Genomic DNA, 5167 nt, shown 5'->3' with positions numbered 1-5167 from the left:
CAGTAAGTGATGGGTCTGGGATTCCAGTGCAGATCTGTGCAACAGGAGAGCCATGGATTGTGGACACACAAGGACTGTTAAAAATGAAGGTAATTAGGCTTTCCTGTTCGTGTTCACTACAGCAGGGCTATTTGTGCCTATCTATGCCAGATCCACTTCTTTTTATTAAAGTCAAAATAAATAATCCTTTGTACTTTTGCCCAGCCTCTGGAGTGATCTCAACCCCAGCACAAATGGCTAATCCTCTAAATTTTACACCCTGTGTGGTGAGAAGCTCGAAGCTATCCTCCCCCAGGGAAAGTTCTGGATGGAGACCCTTTTCCTTTCTCATGGTAACTGGCCCAAATGGCCCTGAGGATTATAGCCTATTTAATTCCTCTCCAAAAAATTAAATTGTCTCATACAAGGCACTCTTTGGATAAGGAGATGGCTATGATAGTGGAGTTCATTTCTATCCCTTACGTCCAAAAATCAAGATTTTCTCTACTCTCTCTGTTCAGATCATGAAGTCTCTATTTTGTCTGAAAGGCGAGTAGGAGTCCCATGGCTTATGACCCTCAGAGAACTCAACGGTCCCTTCAACAGGTATAAATACAAGCCACCATTTTGCACTGTGAAGACATGAGCCAGAAGCAGTGAAAATCCAGGGTCCTGTGACAGAAGCCGTGCAATAGCGACGAAAGGAAGACCTTTAAAACCCAAGGGCAACTTGGAAGCTAAAAATGCAAGGTATCTGAACATGACGCGTGAAGTCAGCGGAAATCTTGGTTTACAACAGGTTGTGTGGCAGCACTAGGAAGCAGCACCAGACTCTCCCTCGTTCTGCATGTTGGTGTTTTCCTACCAGTCATATTTTGGCCTTGTACCATAAACTTCATGAAGGCAGGACTGAGCCTGCCTTGTCTGCAAGAGCCTAGCACATAGTAGGCAGACAGTACGTGTCTGCTGAATTAGTGCCAATCCGTGGCAGAGGGCCAGGTTCAGTGTTTACTGCATTACAGGCACCAGGACTCTGTAACTCCTATCATCCTTGGTGTCCTGGGAACTCTAGACTCCCTCTGAATAGAGCGTGCCAATTGCCACTTGAGTATATGACCTATACTTAATCTTATCTCAGTGGTAAACCCATAATTCATGTTGGTTTTGGGGGGTTTTCTTCTTTGGTTTTTGTGTTTGTTTTTTTGAAAATGAAAATTGAGTGTCCTGAGAAATGAGCTCACTTTGATCTGGACATGTGAAGTCAAAGTACAAAATTTCTACATGTTTCTGCTTAGGATGTGCTGAGGCATCAAACAGACAAGTAGGGTCACGGGCATTTCCAAAGGTCTGGGTGGTTTCATGACTAATCACTGTAATTACATGCTTGTTCAGATATTGGTTCCTCTGGCTACAGAGACCAAATTTGTGGAAAGAGGAATGGAGATTTGATCAGGAGAAGTTTAAATAGAAACAATCCTTTTTACTGGGGGGCCGGGGGGAGGTGGAGTGAATTAGCCCACTCTCTGGGCTAATACGAGCCTTCTGTCAAGTGCATCACTGCTCGGCCCCTCGTGTGCGGACCCCTGGGGGATGAGGCTCCTGCGTGTCAAGCTGTCATCCTACCATGGAGCTGGGTGACGTGCATGGCCCCACCCACAGCTGGTCACCTGCTCAGCCTGGGAAAATGGCATACATTCAAGGTGCACAGGAAGGCTTCTGGGGCTGTTTCTGGCCATGGAGAAACTCAAGTCTGCCTGGAAGAGGACACAGCTGTCATATTGGACTCATTTGCAGTCCCTCTACCCAGCAGGACAAAAATACCTTTTAAAAAAGAAAGCTTTCAAGATAACATTCTTAGAAAGCAACCTTCTTAACATCTCTTCCTTCTATATTCCTGGGCCAGCTTGCTCTCAACTATTGCTATCTGCCGGTCTCAGTAGGAAAAGCTGCTCAGTGCTCTGTAGAATCAGGAAAATGGGAAAGGAGTCTGGATCCACAGGCAGCATCCCGCAGGCAGAAGGGCACCCAGGCCCGGCCATCTGCTCCTGGATGACAGATTAGTCTTTGGGAGGAGCTTCCTTCTCAAAGGCAGAGGAGTGATGTGAAGCAAAGGAGATGTGCATCTCCTGCCTGTTCGGTGGCTTCGTGTGGCTGTAACTTATCTATTTGTACCCCGGGTTCTATGATTGGGGCAGGAGCCCAATAAGACAACCCCAGAAAGCACAGCTGGATGGAGAGAGACCAGCCTCAGGGGAGAGGCAACCTGAAATCATGATTGGGCTAAAGGACCCTCTGAACAGGTTTTCTTATGACTTGGGCTATTTCAGCTGTTGATGAATTTTTTTTTTTTAATGCTGAGGGATATTTTAGGAAACAAGACCTTTTGTAATGCTCAGCAAAAATAGTCTGGTGTCTTATTCTTCTAGGAGTTGCTCATAACAATTGCCGAGAAATCAAGATCAAATACCTTGGGGGCTGAACCCCTGAGAACCCTGAAGAACATACATTGCCCAACCAAAGTTCACCAGCCCACACACATTTTCCAACTTCCTGCAGAGTGCCCCAGGGGAGGAAGTCAATGAAATCTAGAAAAATTCACACGACTTGCAGCAAGAGGGTGACAGAGCCACTGTATGGCTAAACGTTTATTCCCCCACCAATGTATTCTTCAGAGATGGGGGATGTTTCCCTTCTAGAGACTGTGGTGGACATGCCAGAGAAAGGTTGGGTGATACAGTTGCTCTCTGAGCTTCAATTTAAATGAGAGGAAAGTTGCAGTATTAAAGATGGGAAGATGTTCCTACAGAAAATTTTGGGTAAAATTTTGAAGGTGGAAAAAGAAAGACCAGGGAAGGGGGGCCTCGGTCATAGGCAGGATCTGTCAACTGGGTGCCGTCTGACCATCCGCATGTGGTAAAGCTCTATTTCTGCCATCTGGTCTGCAAGTTCTTCACTGTTTAATGTGGAAAACATGCCATTGATATAGGCTGGAGGGAAGTACAGAGGCCTTCTTCAAACAACACAACCAGAGACTGCCAAGTTCAGGTTTAATTTAGCTGTGTATACAAATATATTGACAACTCATCTCTCTCAAAAACAAAAACAGAAACACCTTAAAATAAAAATCCCTTAGCCTGGTAGATGGTACCTTATGGTGGATGAGAGGATGTGTGGTTATTTAAAAAGTCCATCAAGTCTAGTTGAGGTCTCAGGGAACGGATAGGGGCAGGGAAGGCGGGACAGCAGCATAAGGATAAGCAGAACAGGTTTTTATCTAGATCACTCTGTCAGAAATTCATATCCTTCTATGGGTCATGTCTGTCTCCTTGAACCCGGGATAGGGTCGGTGGCGGGGGCCAGTTAGATAGGGTAGAACCCAGGACACCTACCCCAACCCGTTAACACACCACACACACACACCCTCGCTACATAGAGATGGTTTCTCTTTTGTTGCTGTGATATTTTTGGCATCAATCAATCCCTTTAAAATTTTTATTTTCTACTTTACAGAAACTACCCAGTAAACATGAAACTCTAATTAGTTGCATCCACTGTGTTCATTTCTGATCCTTGCCAATATTTATGTGCATAGCCATCAGTGTGAAGCTACATACTTTGTGTTCTAAGTTTTCACTCACTACGTTTTTGTCTCCACATTTCCACACGTGGATAGTTAAGTTGTAGTCATCAAAAGCCCCACCAGGGTAGGAGACATACATTCACTTTTTTTTTTTTTTTTTTTACACTCACATTTTTTATGAGCTACCAGTTCCTAGCCAGCCTCCTACTGTTGGATTTGGAGGATTAGTATCAGATCTTTGCAGTTATGCATAGCAGTAGCAGTATCCCTGGACATCTTTTCCTTGAAAGGTATAATGTGACTTGAGCTAAGCAGAAACAAAGTTCAAACCCAGAAGAGTGAAGTTAGCTGGAAGGTCCTGGCTCCTTACTCCTTTATAACAGGCCATAGGTTTAAAGTCCGAAAGGGCTCGGATTTCTACCCCATGTTTGACATCTCAGAGGGCTGAGCTGACTTCCCTGTACCCTGGCCCATGGCAGTGACATGAAGGCATGGCAGCCCTGAGGCATGTGGGGACAGAGACACCAGTCACACTGGCGTGTGTAACCTCCACGCTCTTCTCTCTGGCTCTTCCAGCGTGGATGAGAGGTGACCCTGCCTGCCCACTGTTGCAGAACACAAGTGCATTAGCCACAGGAGTTGCTGGGGAGTGGCAAGAAGAATGAATGGGGAGCAGCAGTGACATTTAAGGCTCAGTGGGACTTGCAGAGGCATGATGGGAATGCAGAAAGGCAAGGCACAGACGGACTTGACACAGCTGGAGGCAGCTAGAATCTGCCCAAAGGTTTCTAAGAGCTGGGCTCCAGGAAGAGTGAAAAAGTCTACAGCTAAGGAGCTAGGGGTCCTCACAAAGGGTGGCCTTTTCATCTCTTTCCTATGCTCTCTTCCTTTTTAAGTCACACCTATGGTTTATATAAAATACACTTTGAGTGTTCAGTTTAAATGATGGAGAGGACTGTCCTTATCTATTTGTAGCCAGAAACTGCTTCTTTGTTACTCTCTTCCTAGCACAGCATCCAAGACAAAGTAAGTGCCCTGTGAAACTTTGTTGAAGTGAAGCTTTGTTCTTCTGAGTCACTGCTAAACTCCAGGGTGGGATTCTAGTCCCTCAAATTGAGGTCAATACTTTGTTCTTAATAGAGCCTAGGCAAAACCTTGGTTATTTGCTATTTTTGTTTGTGCTGTTGTTTTTTTTTTTCTTTTCAATTACTTGGTTGTGATTTGATACCTTGCATGGGTTGAAAAATGTAGTTGATTTTACTTTACTTTAAAACTTTTTTTTGATAGGCAAGAAGCAGATTTATTAATATGCTTTGTAAAGAGTTTACAGGGGCTTCCCTGGTGGCGCAGTGGTTGAGAGTCCGCCTGCCGATGCAGGGGACACGGGTTCGTGCCCGGTCCGGGAAGATCCCACATGCCGCGGAGCGGCTGGGCCCATGAGCCATGGCTGCTGAGCCTGCGCGTCTGGAGCCTGTGCTCCGCAACGGAAGAGGCCACAGCAGTGAGAGGCCCGCGTACCGCAAAAAAAAGAGTTTACAGAAAATGGATCATGGGAGGATGGTCATGTCCCAGGTCTTGGATGAGTTCCTGGGACAGGCCACCAAGTGA

The 5167-nt window shown here is 45.7% G+C and overlaps 1 protein-coding gene across 1 annotated transcript in view; it reads left to right on the top strand.

Moving 5' to 3' along the window:
* Positions 1-534: 534 nt before the first annotated feature.
* SLC6A4 (solute carrier family 6 member 4) overlaps positions 535-5167 on the top strand; it is a 26801-nt gene continuing 22168 nt past the window's right edge. Inside the window, exon 1 of the mRNA XM_060290335.1 lies at positions 535-729. The gene's annotated coding sequence lies outside the window, so the exon portion shown is untranslated. The remainder of the gene's footprint in view (positions 730-5167) is intronic.

Source organism: Globicephala melas, chromosome 20 (genome assembly GCF_963455315.2).
Source record: "Globicephala melas chromosome 20, mGloMel1.2, whole genome shotgun sequence".
Classification (NCBI taxonomy): Eukaryota; Metazoa; Chordata; class Mammalia; order Artiodactyla; family Delphinidae; genus Globicephala; species Globicephala melas.
This window is presented reverse-complemented; position numbering and strand designations above follow the sequence as displayed.